Source organism: Trichechus manatus, unplaced genomic scaffold, assembly GCF_000243295.1.
Source record: "Trichechus manatus latirostris isolate Lorelei unplaced genomic scaffold, TriManLat1.0 scaffold00103, whole genome shotgun sequence".
NCBI lineage: Eukaryota > Metazoa > Chordata > Mammalia > Sirenia > Trichechidae > Trichechus > Trichechus manatus.
In genome coordinates this window covers 1,211,123-1,234,345 of record NW_004444039.1, presented here as the reverse complement: position 1 = coordinate 1,234,345, position 23,223 = coordinate 1,211,123, and the positions used below count along the sequence as shown (strand labels likewise).

The window sequence follows — 23,223 nt, the reverse complement described above, 5'->3', positions numbered from 1 at the left end:
TAACCAGGTAAAAACCTCCCTGAGCATTTCTAGAATGTTGTTGTCCTCTTCTGACCCCTATCCCACCACAGGCCTGGAATTATGCTCTTCCAAAGCTCGACTATGCTCCCCCGCTCACTCTCACAGCCAAGGACTCTGTTTATACCGCAGTGTGAGCAGGCTGGCCTACAAAGAAGGAAATGAAACCTTCTTTCAATGCTAGGCATTTGATTGTCTTATCACATCAAGTATCTTTTAAAGCAAGCTTCTCAGCAAAGTTCTAATTAAGCATCTAAAATATGCAGTGCTGATATTCTTAGGAAAAAAAGGGCTATAAGAAAAAAAGGGCTACGATGAAATGATTTTCAGAGTACATATACCTAATGATTATGATATATTAGTCTGTAGAACCATGAAGTATTGCTAACACAGCAATTCTATTGGTGAACAGAAAAACACAAAAGTAAAATGACCCACTTATTTGTGGTTGTTCACCAACAAAATTAAAATGTCATGATGTCATAATGTCCCTTGCTTAAAAAGAAATGACCATTTTTACTGAACAAAATATTCAAGGGTTTTGTTTCTTTGTCATTAGTGATAGACAAGATTAGCTAGCTAGATAGACAGAACTTATTACAGGAGAGAAGAGATGAAACACCTCCACTCCTGGTTGTGTTGGTAACAAATCAACATTTTAATGGCATCAATTCCCGACAATCTTCATCAATTATTTTATTTTTGAGCAATAATTACCTGTCATAATTTGGTTTGTTTTCTTTCACTGGGTCCTTGGGAATATAAACAAAAATTATTCACGCTTATATCACTTATTTGGAAACTAGAAAAGCCAAATAGTTTAATTCCCTATCATTTTCAAATACCTCTTGCAATGTATGTATTTGAAAGTCATATTAGACCAAAGTGTCTACACCACAATAACTACTTTGCATTTACTGAAGATAAAAATTTACACAATAAAAAATAATCTAATCATCTGGCAACATTAATTTATATTAGTTTTACAACAACCACAAAAAATTACTAATCCACTAAAAATGTATTTACCCAGTATAATCAGAAAAGCAAAAGAGCAAAAACAAAACAAAAAACTGGTCTTATGACTAAAATATCCGAGTAAAGAATAACAGAAAAAAATGCATTAGCATTGTTGATACTTTTACAAAATGACGTTGATCCATTCTTTTTTCTTCTTCAATCCATTCATTTATAAAATAATGTCTGCCCATTGGGCTCCCCTCTTCAAGATGAAAGTAATAAAGTCAATGATGACTTTAGGCCACTCATTAACTTCACCAGGGAAACGGGCAGAATGATAATCACCATCCAGGGTGAGTAGCTTCCCCATTCACTTCCAAAGAAAGTTCAGAGGTATCTTGTAATAAAAGCAAAAGCCACATGGGCTGTTAAAATAAACAGAGATGAGAAACCACTTGGAGGAACAGCAGTTGGCAAATGGGTGGGAGTCAGAGCAGAAACACTAGAGAGTAAACACACACAGACACACCCACCCCCCAGGCCCTACTAAACCAGAGTCTTGGTTGAGATAGACATGTCTTACTTTGTTATGTTTTACTACTTTTTGGAATTAGCTTTTATTTTTCAGATTTAAAAAAAAAGTTATAAAAAAAATGAAACAATGCCTACAGTCCAAAGAAAAATGCAAAAATTCAACCCACAGGCAGAACACTGAGAAATGCCATATAAAAAAATTTAAAACCAAACCCCTTGCTGTGGAGTCGATTCCAACTCATAGTGACCCTATAGGAAGAGCAGAAATGCCCTACAGGGTTTCCAAGGAGCGGCTGGTGGATTCGAACTGCTAACCTTTTGGTTAGCGGCTGAGGTCTTAACCACTGTATCACCCGGGCTCCGAAATGCCATATAAACAAGTTAGACTGGGTGAAAATTCTTGCAGAGAAGTCGCCTATGTATAAAGGCAGGTAGGAGGTAGACGGTGGATAGGCGGATATAGAGATAGAGTTTTAAAGGGCTAAAACTCTATATATGTCTTAAACAAAAAGACTACAATTGATCTTTTTTTATACTTAAAAGAAAATGAAGCTGAAGTGAAAACAAAGGAGATACTTAACAGTCATTTTTTTTTTTTTTTGTAAGAGACACTATTTCCTAAAAATCTCTCTAGAGTTAGGAAGTTGAAAAGCATATTTTTTTAACAGAGTTTTTGAACTACATATTCCAATTTTAGATAGAAACTCTCTTCCCAAAGTTTATACAACAATTACATTCTATTCACATAGATTATTTACTCTTAGTTCTTTATTTCTACCCTAAGATTTAACTGGTTTTAATACACCCACCCACTCCTTCAAAACTTTGCACACTCCTTTGCCATCCGGCAGTGCACAGCCACATGGAGGAGCCAGTTGCCACACTGCTTCCCTTCCTTGAGGTGACTTGTCTTTTTCTGGCTCTGTGTCTGCAAATTCTTTATTTCTGGAAAGTTTAATAACATAACCAGGAGCCGGCTCAGAGTTAATCAACGTACACCTTTACGCCTTTTAGTTTTTTCTCTAGAGCATAAGGGCCCTCTGTATAAGTTATTAGCTATTAGTTTATTTCAGAAAACTTTTCCTCTCTTGTGTCATCAAATATTTTTTTTTCACTTTATTTCTCTGGGGTGGGTTCATTAATTCAAACACATCAATTATCTTCGTGCTGGATTACCCTTATAAAATTTAAACTGATTTCATCTTTTTGTCTTCTTCTTTTGCTTTCTCTATAATTAATCTCAAGCTTGTCCCTTACATCAATAATTAAATTTTCAGGCTATTCAGTACCTTATTGTTTCAGATTTGTGTCGGACTAACGCTGTCTTGTTCTCATTTTGGTTCCTTAGTTCCATATTTCCCATTTTGTTGTCTCATATTATGTTTGAGCTCTAGCTGTAATAAATTTACATTCTTGGTAAACTCTGTACTTAAAAGACACTTCTGCTTCTGAGGTAATATTTCTTTGAGGCTGAGTCTTTGGTCTGTTTTTTCTATGTTCTATCTGCGTTTCTACTGACTGCGAAAATGGGAAACAGCAAGGGGACGGTGCTGAGAGTCTGTTCATAAAAATATTTTTCTGGATTGTGCTCATTCTCCTAACAATTTGTGGGAGCTCCTTTAACAGGGTTCACTCACCTTGTTAAAGGGATAAAAGCCCATTCCACTGTGGGTGGCCGGGAGGACGGGGGTAGAAGGGATGACCCTGGGCGTTGGGTCAGTCTCTAAACAGAAGGATTTTGTTTGTTTGGGGGGTAGGGGTGGGTGATAGAGGGGATGGCAGAGGGATGTAAACAGAGGGAGAGAACCAGACTACGGAGAGATGTGAGGTGAATACCCAGACTATCTTTCTAGAGGTAGAACTGAAGCAAGTTCCATGCCTCACTAGTGATTTTCACTCTCCACCCCTCGTTTCTCAAGATTTGGGTCTGGAATGCACAGAGTCAGCAGTTAGGCCATCGGGCTAGAAATTACTGATAGAAGCCTCCTCTTGGAAACCAAGGCCCTAGAGTATGCAGTGGCAGACCCTTTGGTCTTCAGAGAATGATACACTTGGGGGGTCGTTTTTTAAACTCACCTTAATCTTGATTAATTTCAAACCTATCTATCAGAGATGAGTTGTTTTCTCCTGCCCCCTCATCTACAGAGAAGAGTTACACAATCGTTAAATATTTGTGGCTATATCTACAACATCTGGCATGTAGTTATTATATGCTAAGAGTTAAGAGGACGTATAAGCCAGAATGTATCAAAGTAGAAATACATTTGGGGTGGGGGGTAGAGGGTGAACAGCTCCCACAGTAATTTTAAAAGCAATCTGTTGTCATGGTGGTGGTTAAGACTCAAATGAAAATCAGAGAAAGCCAAAGGAAAGAGAGATCATGAGACAAGTTAGCAGAATACAGTCCAAGGACGGTGCCTTTGGGATACTAAAGTTCCTACACCAATCTGTGGCTCGTGCCTACCCCGCGCTTGGTGTAGGAACCTTCCCCACCTGTCTCAGAGGTGGACTGTACGCTTCCAGAGCTGCTGGTTTATTACCAAAACCAGGGCTGCACAGGCCTACTGCACATCAGGGATGAAATGACCCTCTCTCTTTACATAGAGAGAAGGTGCAGCCAGATTGGGAAGGCGGAAAGGGCTCCCAAGAGGAGTCGCTCAACTGCAGACGATGACATTCTCTAGCCAGTCAGTGTGCTACTGGGAATGGCTGAGAATCAGCCAGAACCTTCAGGACATCAACAGGTCGGAAATCCAAACAGGATTTAATTTAACAGATACAAATCACACTTACGACATGGGCTGAAAATGACAGGGTTAGCACTGACAGTCGTTGACTTGTTGAGCTATAGAAAAAAGCCACCCTCCATCAGATAGGCAGTCAAGCATACATTAGAAAGATCACAAACAACACTTGACTGGAGAAAGATGAATTGTTGGGGAAACAGAAGCTGAATTTCCTAGGTTCTGTGTACTTAAAGTTACATCATTTTCCAAGGCGCAAGCCTAATGATTAAGGCTTTTGAAAAGAACACCGAGGAGCCTGGAACACCACTAGAACTGGTTCCCAGGATTATTTCCAAAGAACACCAGAATAAAAACAAGCAAGTTTCCTGGCTCAAGAGAGCATTTGATTTGCTAGGTAGGTTGTGGCAAGGTCTCAGGGTAGGTATCATGGATTGATTTGTGTCCCCCAAAAATGTGTGTCAATTTGGCTAGGCCACTGTCATGGATTGAACTGTGTCCCCCAAAAATATCTGTCAACTTGGCTGGGTCATGATTCCCAGTATTGTGTGACTGTCCACCATTTTGCAATCTGATGTGATTTCCTCGTGTTGTAAACTCTATCACTATGATATAATAAGATGGGTTAGCGGGAGTTATACTGATGAGGTCTACAAGATTGGACAGTGTCTGACGCCCATCGCTTTTGAGATATAAAAGAGAGAAGCGAGCAGAGACATATGGGAACCTCATACCACCAAGAGAGCAGTTCCGGGAGCAGAGCGTGTCCTTTGGACTTGAGGTTCCTGCACTAAGATGCTTCCAGACCAAGGGAAGACCTTCCTCCAGAGCCGACAGAGAGAGAAAGCCTTCCCCTACAGCTGATGCCCTGAATTTAGGCTTGTAGCCTGCTCGACTGGAAGAGAATAAATTCTCTTTATTAAGGCCATCCACTTGTGGTATTTCTCTTACAGCAGCACTAGATGACTAAAACAGACATGATTTCCAGTACTGTGTGGATGTCCATCATTGTCATCTGCTGTGATTTTCCTATGTGTTGTAAATCCTACCTCTACTGATGTTAATGAGGCAGGATTAGAGGCAGTTATGTTAATGAGGTAGGACTCAATCTACAAGATTAGGCTGTGCCTTAAGTCAATCTCTTTGGGAATATAAAACAGAGAAGTGAGCAGAGAGATGGGGGGACCTCATACAACCAAGAAACAAGAGCCAGGAGAAGAATGTGTCCTTTGGACCTGGGGTCCCTGCACTGAGAAGCTCCTAGATCAGGTCAAGACTGATGACAAGGAACTTCCTCTAGAGTCGACAGAGAGAGAAAGCCTTCCCCTAGAGCTGGCTCCCTGAATTTGGACTTCTAGCCTCCCAGACTATGAGAGAATAAATTGCTGTTTGTTAAAGCCAACCGCTAGTGGTACTTCTGTTATAGCAGCACTAGATAACCAAGACAGTAGGTAATAGCCATTGCCATCAAGTCGATTCTGGCTCACAGAAACCCTGCAGGACAGAGGTGAACTGCCCCATAGTGTTTCTAAGGAGTGGACAGTGGATTCGAACTGCCAACCTTTTGGTTAGCAGCCGAACGCTTAACCACTGAGCCACTAGGGTATTGTAAATGATAACCTAAAAGTGTGTTTAAAATCCTGCCTTCATTTTTTGTTCTCCAGGTTTAGAGAGACACATCAGCGTGAAAAAGTCTGGCTGTCTTTTGGGCCTTGGGAACACAAGACACTACCTGTTTTCTAACAACTGAGAGCACAAATTTTGGTCAGGTAGTGATAGTAGGTCTCTGATTTAAAGCAAGAAAGCCTGAGAAAGATCTGCAGTGTTCCACCTGTACCTGGGAGGACTGAGTGAGTTTGAGAGGAAAAAAAAAAATCATTTTCACTTTCCATTCTACCGAACTGTCAACTAAACACACATGTGCAGAATTGTAAACAGTAGCTGGAAATGCAGGACTAGAAATTTCAAGAGCGAAGTGGTTAGGCTAATTATGGCATAGGCACTTAACGTAACGTTATACAACCATTTAAAATAATTACAAAGATTACATAGCAATATGAATATTATGACATAATAAACATATACATGTATATTCTTTCCTTTCCCTAGGGAGAGATCTGGGCTAGAGACATAGATCTGGGAGTGCACAGTGATAGCTGTTTTTGTAAAAGTACACAGAGAGAATGCTGTGGAGAAGGAGAAACCAAACCTAACCAGTTACCGCTGAGTTCATTCCGACTCATGGGGACCCCATGTGTGTCAGAGAAGAACTATGTTCCATGGAGTTTTCAAGGCTGTGACCTTTTGGAAGCAGATCGCCAGGCCATTTCTCCAAGGTGCCTCTGGGTGGGTCTGAATAACCAATCTTTCAGTTAGTAGTCGAGTGCTTAATTGTTTGCACCACCCAGGGATTCCTCAGTGAGAGAAGAATTCTGGGAAGCCCACCTGCCCTGCCCTCTTCCTTCATATTTATCGGTTCACATGTTTTCATCCATCTCCCCAGTTAGGACATAAGCTCTCTAAGACTTTGTCTCTACTCTTCATCCCTATACATTTAGCCATTAATATGTGCTTCAACAATATTTGTTAATGAAGAAATTAAGTAAGAAAAAACAAAGGGTAAGTTGAATATCAGGCATTTCACCATATCAGGAATTTAAATGAGAAACTCATATGACCATTGTGAATGAAGGTAAAAGATATCTAATAAAACTCAACATCCGTTCCTCATTTGTAAAAATAAAAATAGCTAGATCTGCTTCGGGATGTAGAAATCTGAGAAGAATGGTGTTCTCACACTAACAATAAGAAAAAGCCAGATAAACCACTAAAGTCAGAACTTTTCTTGAGCTGATCAGAAAGTTGATGTTGCCGGACGATGGGGGAGCCGGTGGAGGAGGAGGAAGAGGAGGGAAAAAAAAGGAAAGAAGAAAAAACGGACAGAGCAAAAGGAAAGAAAGAAAAGAAAATCCTGAAGGCAGTCAAAGGGGATAAAAGCAAATTACATACAGAGAATCAAAGACAAAAATTAAATCAGACTTCTCATCAGAAACTATGGAGTGATATTTTCACACTACTCAGAGAAAAAATAAACTGTTGACCCAGAATTCTATACCAAAGCATTAACAGCTTTCAAAAATTAAGGCAAATAAAAACAAAAACAAAAGCTGAGGAACGCAGTGCCAGCAGACTTGTACTACAAGAAATAATACAGGCGCAAAAGGAGTATAATGACAGCCTCAAACCTGGACACATACATATAAATGGAGAGTTCTGGAAATGGTACTAATAAAAAGAAATTTCAAAAAGAATTTTTTACAGTTTAAAAATTTTTAATCACTTTAAAAGATAATACAGTCTACAGCTGCACTGTCTAATACGCTGGAGTGGCAGGCAAGGAAACGGCCCTGCAAAATGTCCACCCCCTAATCCTCAGAGCCTGTGAACATACTCCCTTACATCACCTTGTCGATGTGATAAGGTTACGGACCCTGAGATAGAGACATTGTCCTAGATTATTACGAGTCCTTACAATTTAATCGAATGAGCCCTTAAAAACGGAGAACGTCTTGCCAGCTAAAATCAAGGAGATTAAACAACAGTGGAGGCAGGAGACAGATTCGAAATGTGAGAGGGGTCTCGACCCGCTGTTGCAGGCTTTGAAGATGGGAGGAGGGGGCCACGATACAAGGAATGCAGATGGCCTCTAGAAGCTGGGGATGATCATCACCTGACAGCCAGCAAGGACAGGAGGAACTCAGGCACACAGCCACAAGGAACTTAATTCTGCCAACGACCTGAATGAGCAAAGAAACAGATTTCCCCTTAGAGCCTCCAGAAAGGGGCACAATTCTGTTGACACCTTGGTTATAGCCTGGTGAAACTCGTGTCAGACTTCTGGCCTACAGAACTGTAAAATAATCAATATGTGTTGTTTTAGGGGTTGAAGCCCTGGTGGCACAGTGATTAGGAGCTTGGCTGCTAACCAAAAGGTTGGCAGTTCAAATCCTCCAGCCGCTCCTTGGAAATCCACCAAGGGGTGCTTCTGAAGACAGGCCTGGCGATCTGCTTCCATAAGGTCAGAGACACTGAAAACCCTATGGAGCAGCTGAGTCGAAATCGACTTGACAGCAGCTGACAACAACAGCAAAGTCTGTGGCAATTTGTTACACATCAATAGAAAACTAATACAGGCAGCCACTGGCCACATGCGGCTCTTGGCTACCACACAGCGGAACGTTTCCATCATCACAGAACGATCTATGGTATAGCACTGGCCTAAAGCAAAAATAGCAACATTGCTTTATGGAGTTTACAGCATATCTACAACGTATGGCAATAATGGCACAGAGGGTGTGAAGAATTAGAAATATGATGTTATATGGTTTTTATACTATATCTGAAGTGGTATCATAATATTTGAAGGCAAATTGTTATAAACTAAAGGTGTATATTGTAAAATCCAGAGCTACTAATTAAAATAATATATAACTAATAAGCCAACAGTGGAGACAAAAATGGAGTCACTATAAAATAATCCTACAACAGGCCACAAAAGAAGTAAAGGGAACAAAGAACAGACGGGAAAAATAGAAAAATAAATTTAGGAAACATAGAAAAATCAGTTAAATATAAACAGTCTAAACATCCCAATTAAAAGTTAGCGATTGTCACACTGGATAAAAAGCAAGACCTAAGTATAGGTTGCCTACAAATAATCTACTTCAAGTATAAAAACAGAGAGGTTGAAAGTAAAAGGATGAAGATATACCATGCAAACACCAACGAAAAGCAGCCTGGAATGGCTGTATGAATAGCAGACAGAGCATACTTCAGAATAAGGAACATCACCAGGAGCCAAGAGAGAACCACGTTACATAATGAAAAAAGGGCACAATTCACCAAGATGATATTAATCCTAAATGTACATGTACCTAACCACACAGCTTCAAAAAACATGACGTGACAATTGGTATAACTGAAAGGAAAACGATAAATCCAAAATTAGAGTTAGAGACTTCACTTCTCTCTCAGGAATTAATAAAATGTATAGATAGAAAATCAGTAAAGACATAGATAGCCTGAACAATACTATCAGCCAACTTGACCTGACACAGAAGTCTTCATTCGATAGCCAAATACATTCTTTTCAAGTGCACAGGGAACATTCACCAAGATAGACCACATTCTGAGCCATAAAAGAAATTTCAATGAAGTTAAAAAACAAAACAAAACAAAAAAAAATATGAAGTATATTTTCTGACCACAATGAAATGAAACTCTAGAAATGAATAGCAGAAAGACATCTGGAAAATCCCCAAATATTTGGAAATTAAACAACACACTTCTAAATAGCCTAGGAGTCAAAGAGGAAGTCTCAAGAGGAGTTAGAAAAATCAAAACAAGACTTTAACAAAGTAGGAAAACATGATAAAGAATAAAACACTCAAAATCAAACACTAGAGAAATCTTCACTGAAGTCTGGAACAACGAGGGAATTCTTGCAATGACCACTATTATTTTTTATCACTTCTCTAGATGATCTAGCTAATGCAATAAAAGAATAAAAAGAAAGGAGATATTATACTAAGAAAGAAAACAGTATTAGTTGCTGATTGTATAACTACCTCCTAGAAAACCCAAGAGAAATAACTGAAAACCAGTTGTATCTAATGAGAGGTAGCTACTTATTAAAAATACTACAAATAGCAATCTTTTCCCCAAGATCAAAAATAAATAGCTATAAAATACAATGGAAAAATACTATTTATAATAGCAACAAAATTAGAAAATGCCTATAAATAAATTTAACACAAAATATTTAGAACATGCAAAAAATTTCAAAGGTTTTCTGATACAATTAAGGAAAAAAAAAAGACTTACAAAATGAAAAAACACACTATGCTCTTTACACCATGCTCTTCGAAAGAACCAATGTTTTGAAGATGTTAATTTTCAAATTTTATACAATTTCAAACAGTAAAAAAGATTTTGTTTTTATTTTCTTTGAACAGTGACGTGACTCTAATCTTCATTCAGAAGAACAAACATTCAAAATTAGACAATAAAACTCTGAAAAAGAATTATGTCAAGTCAACTACCTGGAAAGATATTAAATGATCATTTAAACAGTAAGGTGTTTTCTCAAGATCAGACCAACAGTTAAGCAAAAGGCTTGCAGAAAGACCACATCATATATATGTATTTAGATATGAAAAAGTGGTATATTTCAAAATCTTGGGAAAAGGATGATATATTTGTTTTTAAATATGTCATGAAGGTTCCATACATGGTAAGATAAAATAAAAGGAAATTTTAAGCAAACATCATGTACCAAAATAAGCTCAATGGTTCAATGTAAAAAATGAAACCATAGAAATAACTAGAAAAATATGGATGAATATTTAGCTGATCCTGGGAATAGGTATACATTTTTTAAGCGAAAAAACAAGCAAAAGAAAAACTATTTTAAAAGACTGATAGATTTGAACGTATAAAAATTAAACTGTCTAGATACACACATGCGTGCGTGCACACACACACACAAAACTTTACCTTAAAAAAAGCAAATGATAAACTGAGAAAAGTATTTGCACTTACAGGTCAAAGGGCTGATATTCTTAATATATAAACAACTTTTACAAGGGACTTCTGCCTTTAATAACAGTGAATTAAGTCATTCAGAAAATCTTCTACTAAGGACAACAGAATAGACAAAAGTATAAAATTCTCTGCTTGAAGAAATTGAAACATTAAGAAGACAGCGAAAAATCACTGCGCCAAGATCCAGGAGAGGATAAAAGTCCAAAAGGTGAGATCAGCATAGTGGGTCCTTCTGCTCGGGGGGTGTCTGCTTATCCAGAAGGAACATCCGTAATGCTAAGCAGTTCTTCTAACAACCTAAAGGAGCTAAGGGTACAAATGACAGAAACCAAGGCATGCCATTAAAACCTATGTGGGCTTCATTCCCGCAATAAGGGAGAAATGGATGTAGACCAAACTTTACACGAACGGCAACTTGCAGTGGCCCAGAAAATCTCAAATGTCACAAATGGAGTACCATGTTATTGGATTGCTAGTCCTCTTAGGGGAGCCCTGGTGACACAACAGTTAAGCGCTCAGCTGCTAACCAAAAGGTCGGCGGTTCAAACCCATCAGCTGCTCCACAGGAGAAAGCTGTGGCAGTCTGCTTCCATAAAGATTACAGCCTTGGAAATTCTATGGGGCAGTTCTACCCTGTCTTATAGGGTCGCTGTAAGTTGGACTCAACTTGATGGCAGTGGGGTTTTAAACTAACACGGGGGAAGGAAAATATCCAACTTAGGCCCCCTCTAGCCTTTGATGTGGGGGAAAGGAAATACTCAAATATAGTAAACTGATTTTCGGGGCCCTAGTGGCACAGTGGTTAAGCTTTTGGCTGCTAACCGAAAGGTTGGCAGTTTGAATCCACCAGCTGCTCCTTGGAATCCTATGGAGCAGTTCTACTCTGTCCTATAGGGTTGCTATGAGTCAGAATCGACTCAGTGGCAATGGGTTTGGGTTTTTGTTTTTGTTTTTTTTTTTTTTTTTGGACAAAGGAGAAAAGGTAACTTAATGAAGAAAAGAGAATCTTTCCAACAAATGGTACTGGAACAACTAGACATCCAGATGCAAAAAACCGAATCTAAACACAGACCTTACATCTCTCATAAAAACCAACTCAAAATGGATCACAGACTTAAATGTAAAACACAGAACTCCACAACATCTAGGAGAACATCCAGGTGACACTGGGTTTGGCAATGACTTTTTAGGTACAACACTAAAAGCATGATCCATGAAAGAAAAACTAGTTAAGTTGGACTTCATGAAAATTAAAAACTTAGCAGAATACACTGCTGAGATATGTAAAGGCAAGGCACAGACTGGGAGAAATATTTCCCAAACACATGCTGGCATTGGGTGCCATCGAGTCGGTTCCAACTCATAGAGACACCATGTATAACAGAACGAACGTTGCTAGGTCCTGAACCATCCTCATAATGGTAGGGATGTTTCAGCCCATTGTTGCAGCCACTGTGTCAATCCACCTCTGCTAAAAAACTTGTAGGAACCCCCAAGACTACTGCCATGGAAAACTCTTCAAACCCTGAAACGAACTATCCCCTGAAGTCATCTTTAAACAAACAACTTTAGTTCAAAAAGTAAAGAATGCCACCATTAAGTACTGCACTTAAAAAAAAAAAAGTATCTTTATGAGATCGAAGGTACAGTAACTCTAAAGCACAGATGAGAAGTTTATGGGGAAGTGAGTCCAAATTAATGGGGGTGAAACAACAAGAGCAGAAATAAGGAGCACGTCGATACAATGTGAAGAATGTAACCATTGTGACTGAACAATATGTGCAGAAATTATTAAATGGCAGCATATTTTGTGTGTATATTTTGAGCAATTAAAAAAAATTGTATCCAAAATGTACAAAAAAACCTTAAAACTCAACAATAAGAAAACAACCCAATTACAAAATGGGCAAAAGATCTGCCCAGACACTTCATTAAAGATACACAGATGACAAATAAGCATATAAAAAGATGCTCAACATCATTGCAAATTAAAACAACAATAATATACCATTACAAACGCACCAGAACGGCTAAAATGCAAAACACTGGTGACACCAAATGTTGGCTAGGATGTGGAGCAACAGGAACGCTCGCTCGTTGCTGGTGGGAATGCAAAACAGTACAGCCACTTTGGGAGACAGTCTAGCAGTTTCTTACAAAGAAATGTTTAGACACAGGCTAACCATAAAACCAGCATCACAGTCCTTATATGCATCCAAACGGGCTGAAAACATACATTCACACAAAAACCTGCACATGAACGGTTATAGCAGCTTTATTCATAATAACGAACAGCTCAAAGCAATCAAGATGTCCTTCAATACGTGAATGAATAAGCAAACTGTGGTACACCCATACAGTGGAGTATTATTCAGACATGAAAAGAAGTGAGCTAACTGGCTAGGAAAACACACGGAGGGAACTTCATAGCATATTGCTAAGTGAAAGAAGCCGGTCTGAAAAAGTGATATATTGCATACTCCCAACTATACGGCATTCTGGGAAAGGTAAAATGACAGAGACAGTAAAAACATCAGCGGTGGCCAGGGTTCAGCGAGAGGAGAGGGATGAAGAGATGGAGCACAGGGCATTTTTAGGGCAGGGAAACTATTCTGTATGGTACTGTAATGGTGGTTACATGACATAATGCATTTGTCAGAAATCCATAGGACTATTCAACACAAAGATGAACCCGAATTTAAACTATGGACTCTAGTGAACAATAATGTATAAACATTGGTTCAATTTTTTAAGAAATGTACCATACCAATGTAAGACATTAAATTAATAGGGAGACTTGAGGGGAGGGAGGCAGGCAAAGTATATGGGATCTGAACCTCCCCACCAGTACTAAAGAAAAGAAAAAGCTTGTTGATCTACTTTCGTTGAGATTACGGCCAAGAAATCCCAATGGAGTACTTTTATTCTGTAACTCTTGGGGTCACCATGAATCAGAACTGACTAGAAGACAATTAACGACGACAACTTTACTTGCAATTTTTCTGTAAACCTAAAACTGCTCTAAAAAATAACCTCTACTAATAACAATAACAACAAGCCGATAAGTGCGCTTTTGCCTGGCTTCTAACAAGCACCTCAGAGAAAATGCTAAGAGCAACCTTGCACCTCAAGACAAGTTCTCTCTGGCTATGCTACAGCCTAGTTAGCAAATATAATTTAAAAAGTGGCAACTGTTGAAATCAGTGCTACGAAATAAGCACATTTTCTATTTTTATAAGTTGCTTTAATGTCTTATAATATGGTTTCTACAAAAACACAGTGAGCTGGAGAAGCATGAGATAAAAATCTGAATGCTGTCAACAAGACAGCTGACACTAACAATAAAACCAAATATTCCGATGTATTTCTGCAGGTTTAAGAAAATCATTGACTCAGCCTTTGATTCAAACAATAATTTTAAACAATCACATTTCCCTGCCCTGAAGGTCATTCAAATTTATATCCTTTTGCTTTTCGTTCATGAGAAAGATTCCAAAGACATCGGTGATTTCTCAAAGAAAGTCCTGTCTCTAAACCTAGGGTTAAGACTCTTTGGTACTATGTCTCTCTCCTCCTATAGCTAAATCCACAAGAAGACTGCAGTACGATAACAATTTCTCTAAGCAATGAAGGCTGTTCTACTGTTAAATATTCCAAAATTTGTAAGCTTGAAATTGGCCACGGTGGGAGTATTTTTCACCCCATCAGCAAATACCACAAATCCTTTTTTTTTTTAAATTTCATCCCTGTAGAGCTGGTTTATCAGCACACCAGTGAACCTAATTTAGCAAGAAAAGTCTTACTACCAAGTCAGGGAAATGTGAAATCTATGTGATAAACAGTTCTACCATGAGGCTCTTGAGTTACAGTGTTACACCTTCAGAAATCTGGCCTCCTCAATTCTTCAGAACATCACAACCTCTGACACCACCATGTCAACTAAGAAGTCATTACATTGCAAAGTAACTACACCAAGAACGCTTGTAGTCTCAAGTGTTTAAATCAAATCACGGGAAGGTTAGTTTGTAGTAGCTGTCCGCAGTCTCTATTAAAGGTTAAAGACTAAAGTATCTATTTTTGTTAGTATGACATACATAAACTATTTATACATATCACTCACTGTAAAAGGTAATTTAAAATAATGAAACTATTTACTTCAGATATATAAATCTTGGTTACATCCAGAGAAATAAAAATACGTATATTGAATCACACTTTAGAAATAGAAGAAAGCAATAGTATTTTCTTAGTAATACATTTTCTAAAAAAAAGTCCTGTTACATGAAGGAATCTATCATCCACTTATCTACCCACCCAACCAACCCATCTTCATTTATTCAATAATTATATGTCAAAAACCTACTGTGTGCATCAGAAGCTGCTGGGGACATGAGAGTGGGCAAAGGTGAATTGGAGGAGTGACGAGGAGAAGGGTATGGCTGGGGAAGAGGGGGAGGAAGGAGTGAGGTGAGATGAGGGTCTTACAGGCCATGTTATATTATTTTATCTTCATTTTAAGAGCCATGGAAAGCCAAGAAAGGGTTTGTTAAATGTGTCCTAAGAGGCTAAGTACCTGCTAGGTGGTGTAGCTCCTGAAATAAATACACTCAGCCAAGCCAGAGACTTAGAACATTCCCTCTTTCTCCCGCGGATGCAATATGCTGAACTCCTCATTCAATCTGTTACTCAGTCTGGTCAAATCTATCTCCCCATTTAATGTCAAAATATCAGACCATGCATAAATATTTACTACATAACATTTGTTTTCATTTAAACATTCTTTAGTCTCTTCCTGCCTTTCCCCACTCATCCAGAGAATTTCACTTGCTGCCTCCAAACCTTTGCTTGAAAAAAATAATTTTATATCCCCCACTTGGTGGTCAGAGCAAAATTTTAAGTGATTATCCTTCAAAATTTGAGATACAGGAGAGCCCCACAAAATACATTCTAAATAGTCAGATAGAAACAAAAGAAAACTATACTTTGGTGAAATGGTACTTTGTTATTACCATAGCTCTTCTGCCTTTTTTGTTTTTTCAATTTGTTTTCTACAACATCTCAGCTTCCAATTCTTATCTGTCTTCCATTTATCCTGCCTTTCCTCACTTTTATTTTCTATCCTTTCTCCCCTTGAGTTATAGTCTTCAGTTTTATGCAGCATGTCCACTGCCTCCTCAGATCTGAGGAAACATGAGGGAAAGAACAAGTCTCTGCGTGGGCAACACACACCCGAGCTCGTCGTGGTTTCTGTTGCTCCATGTGTGCAAACAGCAGCAAAGCTGGAGAAAGCCTGAACAGATCAACAGCAGCATGTAGCCCTCCTCAGTCGCCTGTCATGTGATTTATACAGAAATGCGGAGGACTATGCCATGACGTCACTCCTCTAAGAACCCAAGAGAATGAGCTAAACAAGCAAAACCTGGGTTTTTTCTTTGCCTGATCACTCTCCCATGAATCTCGAAATGAACTGACAGGATAAGATCCATTCCTGTGTCTGTCACAGTCCTTCGAGGGCTGTCCTCCATCACATCATTATCTGAACTACTTCACCTCTTGTCAAAAAATGCAGCAGTGGGCATAAAGTCACACTGAATAGAATCCAAGACAAAAAAAAAAATTTTTTTTTTAACATTTTAACCTCCCTGAACTTGGGTATGCATCTCATAATCAATTATAAGAGCACTGTGTAATGACTTAAATTGGCAGTGACTTTTTTCTTTTTTAATGGTGCATAAAATAACCGTGCATCTTACAATCAATAGCATTCTGAACTCAATGAAATATGTTATGAGAATGCAATGCAAGACTTCCTTCAAATTATCCTATAAAATTAAAATCATGTTAGCTATTTAAGTCTCTAACAAATGGCTCAATAGATAGTAACCGCTTCCACTGTTAGGAAATAATGATGATTTTTTGCTTCTCAAATTCCACAGGAAGCAAAGTTTTAATGTTTTGCCTTTAAACACAACAAGGACAGACTATTTAAAGACACTTATTTTACACAAAGGTACTAAAACTGGTTTATTTATCATTATGCAAACCATCTTTTATAAAACTGACAGTCTAGCTTTATCAGAAAGGCAAGGATCGCTTGGGATTTGGTAGTTCTAAATCCCAAAATACTGACAGGGTTGACATATGATACCTCTAACTCATGCATACTGTACAAATAATTAACACATACAATAGTAATTTTTCTGTAATTCAAGCTGACTGTCTATTACTTAATCAGACAACACTTCATGAGACCTGAATATTTAACTTTGAAAATTTAAGTAATACATTATTAAAGGAAAAAGGAGATGACTGTCTTCACTAAGAGGTGGAAAATCTGTTGTTGTTTTCCCAAGGGGGATTTGTTAGGCACTGCTGCGAGTCTACATAAAAACTCACGAATTTTTTTCTCTACCAATTCAGATTTTAGGATAATTTGGGCAAGGGCTGGGTTAAAGTATTTACAAGCCTGTGGGTTCTGAGGGTTTAGACTTTCTCTTTCCTATTTCCCAAGGCTAAAATGAATGGCTAACACAATAAAAATTTAATGAATAAATAAATGAACTAACAACTTTACAAAGACAATGTGAAGAATTTTTTAGGGCATTTAACATTGAGAGAAAAAATTCTAAACATTTTTGTTTAAAACAAACACCCATTAAGCATGCTCATTAAAATACATTATAAACCCAGGTACCACAACTTGCCAAAAATACATACTAAACTAGTTAGCGTTACTATAATGCTAAAATAATATATCTGCATTCCTTTAGAAATATTTTATAGTTCAGAATCTTATTAAAATATTACACTAGCCTTCCCTCTGGCGGCACCAAGTGTGAGCTTTCATTTTATAAACTGCTAATGCCCTTCTAAACTTATAACAGTTTAACTAAGATGACCAAGTTTTGTTAAACTGCACATATTTCCTCCCAGACTGGTTTAAAACATTTGTTTTTATCTTTCCTTTTATTTAGTGCTAACATTATTCATTTTCATTTAATCAAAGCTGTCCAACTTTTCCATTATGCCACCTAGGTTTAGTCTTTCTTAGGGAGGACTTTGTCACCCAAAATTTCTAAGACTATGGCCTTGCAGTTTCTTAATTATTATACTTAGTAGAATTTTTAAGGAAGACAATGCCATTGCTTTATTAACATAAAATATCATTCCAAATCAGCACTCATTTAATTTTTTAATACCATATGGGGTATTTAAAAAAAAAAGTCACCATATTTTTTACTCCTTGAAAACTCACTCCTGTCGCAAGCAGCATCTTCATAAAAACTGACTTAGGAAAGCAGGTGCGCAAACTGGAGCTTTCTTGTTGGCAGGCTAATTATAGAGTTCACGATCTCGTTTTCTGCTCCTCGTTAGCCTGTCACTCTTGCTTCTGAATTATGCAGTCTAGTTTTACACAGGAACTTAACTCCCCTCAAGCTTCCCAGATATCACAAGGGTATTCCAGGGCATAAATTATGCCTATGTTAACATTAATCCTACTTGTCAACTGACTCCTTGGAGCAAGACTTAGTATCATTCAGTTATTTTCACCTGTACAGATTACTTTCTATTTCCCTTAACCCAAACGGCTGTTTATATATGCTTATGACCTATTACCCTGACATACAAGGTAAAATAGATGAGTAACAAAAACTATTTTTTAAATAAAAATGTTCTGATGGCTGGAGTATGTAATGTCACAGAGATACCATTGCTACTGTAAGGAAACAACAGTAATGATGGTGGTGATTTCTGGTTTTTGTTGTTTGAGACCTAATACTGTGAAAATCACACTGCAAGCTAATCTAAAATCCACACCTTTTTCTATGCTTATTGTCTGAATCCTAACAAACTTTTCCTGGATCATCTCAACATTTTTGGAAGTGATTGTTATCATAATCTTATCATTCAAAAGGTAATTCAGAACAGGAGTGACTTACTACAGATTCAACCAACCCTAGAACATATAGCTCTTATCCAGGGACAATGTGGAATAATATTAGAAAAGCACAGCCCAAGACCCGGGCTTGAGTCTTCCTCGTGCCACTTTCTGGTTATACACCCTTGAACCCCTTGTGTAAGGTTGTTTAACACCTGTCAAAGTCAGCCTTTTCATCTGTAAAGTGATGACTTCTAAATTTCTCACATAAAATCCAGAATTATTTTCATATAACATTCCCTAAAAATTTTGATCCAGTACTCAGAAACAGAGAGGAAATAAATAACTGTAGAAATTCTAGCTGGTTTTATAAAAACAATTACTAGCACAATGTAATTAAGTCAGAAACTAGTGGGGAGGGGGGTGGGGGGAAGCCCTAAATGAAATTCCCATCCATGTGGGTGAAGAATTCTAACAGAAGGTCAAAGATGAAACCAGCATAGCAACTAATGAAACTAGAAAATATAAAAACCTGTACGATATAGCAAAATCAATACTTAGAAGGAAATTAATAGCTTTAAGTGATCCTGTTAGAAAAGAATAAAGATTTAATAATTAATGAGCTAAGCTTCCAACTTAAGAATGTGAATAACAATAATTAGAAAAAGAAAGGGGAGAGGAGACAAACAGTAAAATTTAATAAAACTAAAAATGACGATACAGTAGAGCAACAAGGTGTTGGTACAGTAAGAAAAGACTAAAACAGACAAACCTCTCGCAAGAATAATCAAGAAAAAGAGAACAAAGCACAAATGAACATTAGCAATGAAAAAATGGGGATATACATATAGATCCAGCAGCCATTAAAGGGAATAAAAGAATGCTATGAATGACTTTTTGCTAATAAATGTGAATACTCAGATGACATGCATAGAGTATAAGAAAAACTAACTTATCAAAACTGATCGAAGAGAAAATAGAAAGCCTAAGTAGTCCCATAGTCATTACATACTTTGAATTGGTAGTTAAAAAAATCTACACTCCACCCCCTAAATTGAAATATATTCTAAGACTCACCTATAAAGCTATCATTGTATATTAAACAAACACTTCCAGGGGGAACAGGAGGATAAAATCTTCAGATCATTCTACTGAAGTAGTATATCCTTAAAACAAAATCAGACAAGGTACCCTATAGGAAAATAAAATTATAGACCAATACCGCTTCAACAGGGAAGTAGAAACCTTCCACAAAATATTAACAAACTAACTCCAGCAGTGTGAAGATTAAATATCATGTCCAAATTGGTTTTATAAAAAAAATGCAAGTGAGGTTTAAAATGAGAGGATAAAAACTATAAGATTATATCCACATATGAAGAAAATGCATTTGATAAAACTAGTCATTTATGATTTTAAGAAAACACAACAAATCAAAATTAGAAGATAATCTCGTTCATTAAGCTATTAAAAAATAAAACAGATCCTCTCCCCCGCACAAAAGAAGGCAGCAAACATCAATTTAGTGGTGAAATATTAGGAATGTTGTCTTTAAAATCAAGAACAAGACAAGGATTCCAACATTACTGTTTTCTGTTGGCATTTTATTGGAGCCAATATGGTAAAACAAAACAAAAAATAAACAAAAGGAACAATGATTTATAAAGGAAGAAGTAAAATGTTCATTATGCCCAGCTGGTGTGACTATAAGAAAATATGAAAGCATATGCAGACAAATTTTCAGAATGAATAACAGTTTAGTCAGATAGTTGGATATGAGATCAATATGCAAAAATAGATTACATTTTTATTTGCTAGCAACAGTCAAATCAAAGTGACGGCATTTTTTTTTTTAACAACAGAGTAAACATTTTTTTACAAGAGAAAACAAATCAATGAAATCAGAAAAAAATTAAGTTTTAAGAAATAAATCAAACAAAATATGCACAAGACCCATACAGAGAAAATTACAAGACATTAAAGAAAACACAAGTATCAAAAATATACCATCTTCATGGATAGGAAGCCTGAAGATAGTGAAGATGGTCAGTTTGCCCCAAATTAGATACAATCCCAAGCAATGCAATTCCAGCAAGTTTTTAAATTTTAAATGGATTTTAAATTTTAAAATTTAAATGGATGAGCAAAAACCTAGAAATAGTCCAAACACTCCTGCAAAAGAATAACCTGAGGAAATTTGCCGTGCTGTATATCAACATATGTTGTTGTTAGTTGACACTGCATCAATCTCAGCTCACGGAGACCCCATGTGTGCAGAGTAGAACTGTGCTCCATGAGGTTTCAAGGCTGTGATCGTTCGGAAGCAGATCGTCAGGTCTGTCTTCCAAGGCGCTGAAGAGTGGGTTTGAACCGCCAGCCTTCTGGTTAGTAGTCTGGGGCTTAACCATTTGCGCCACCCATGGGCTCCTATAAGGTACAGTAATTAATACATTGTGATATTGGTAAGGGATTGACAAACAGACTAACAGAACAGAAAACAGAGCTCAGAAACAAACCTGTACGTATATGAAAAATTAATATAAGACAGTAAAGAAAGAATCCACTCAACAAACGTTGCAAGAACAAATGGTTATACATTTCGGGAAAAAAAATGAAACTGGAACCCTAACTCACAGTGTATTTTAAAAAATATCAACTCCAGATAGATTTTTATTCAGAAATGTGAAAGACAAACTTTTAGAAGAAAATATAGGAGAAAAACCACACATAAGACATTGTGGCAGGGGAGAATTTCTTAAGGCAAAAAGCAAACCAAAAAAACAAAGCATCAACAACAATTAGGGGAAAAAAAATTAACCTAAAAGAAAGAGATTAGTAGGCTGACAATGTTAAAATCGAGAACTTCTCTTTATGAAAAGGCACAGACTGAAAAATTAAGCCAAAAAAACAAAAATTAAACATAAAACAGATAAAGTGTTATCCTGAATATATTAAGAAATAGACAAACAGCTCAATAAAAAAAAAGCTGCAAGCATTTCAAGAAGGTAGAATATAAATGATGAGATGCTTGACACTATCAGTAATCAAGGAAACATAAATCAAGAGCAGAACAAAATACCGTATTATACCCATTAGATTGTCAAAAATTAAAAAGACTGACAATACCAAGTATTGGAGAGCGCAGAGTGACACTGACGGGGGGAGTGTACACTGATACGACCACTTTGGAAACCCACTTAGCGTATCTCATAACGCTGAACATTCACATTCCTTATATATATGCCTTAGGAGTCCCTGGGTGGTGCCAATGGTTAACGCCTGGGCTGCTAACCCAAAGGTTGGAAGTTCAAGTCCACCCAGAGGCACCTCAGAAGAAAAGCCTGATAATCTACTTCGGAAACATCTGCCATTGAAAACCCGATGGAGCACTGTTCTACTCCGACACACCTGGGACTGCCATGAGTCTGAACTGATTCGACGGCAACTTTTTTTTTTTTTTAAATACATATCTTAGAAAACTCAGGCATGTGGACCAGGATATGAGAATACTCATAACTGCATTGTTTGTGACAGCAAAAACAAGTTGAAATAACTCAATTCCATCAATAGAAGTGTGGACCAACAAATCAGTTCACACACTATTATTACAGCTGTGAAAACAAATAGCTGCAAGTAACAGCATGGATCTTAGGAACAATGCTGACTAACAAAAGCTGCAGAAGACGATAACATAATTCATTTTTTAAAGCTCAAAATCAGGCAAAATAAAGAAGTATATTATTTGGGGATAAATACTTATATAGTTATTTTTTAAAGCACTGAAATGCAGAACAGAAAACTGAGGGCAATACTTCTGTCAAGGAGACGGCAGGATGAAACAGGGGCGAGCATGCGGGTAGATACAACAGCACCGGGAATGTTCTAGCTCTTAAACTGGGTGTTGGAATCAAAGATAATCACGGAATTCTTACGCTGCATAATCTGTTATGTATACATCAAATATTATATAATAATGTTAAACATATTAAAAATTAAAGCTTATTCAAGAGACAATCTGCAAAAGTTCTCCTAATTAACTGATCTATTTATTTCTTCCCAGTGTATTCCATACCTATTCCATGTCTGTGACAGTGATGATTTATTTTATTCACATCTCCCTCAATAATTATAGAAACAGCGTCAAACACAATGCATGTTAAGACAATGACATTAAGGAAAACTGTGCAAATGCTGCTGCTGTTTATTTATCCACAAATTGATTAAAATCAAAATAAATCAAATTAAAGTTATTTGATTTTAATTCATAAGCAGAGAGAAAGGATACGTACATTAACACAATTTAATGTACTTCTTTATGCTACTGGTGTATGATGGGAAAAGTCAATTTTTATGCCTCTATATTAACACTAAACAGATTAACTGTTCCTTAAAATGTTAGAAAACAGGAAAGATATTTTTTAATCCATCGATGAGCAGTATTTTTTCAAAGAGCCTGCCATTATGCTAGATGTTTCTGAAAATAAA

The 23,223-nt window shown here is 37.2% G+C and overlaps 1 protein-coding gene across 1 annotated transcript in view; it reads right to left on the bottom strand.

Moving 5' to 3' along the window:
• Nucleotides 1-23,223, bottom strand: part of HIVEP1 (HIVEP zinc finger 1) — a 165,872-nt gene that overhangs the window by 59,934 nt on the left and 82,715 nt on the right. The window lies entirely within an intron of this gene.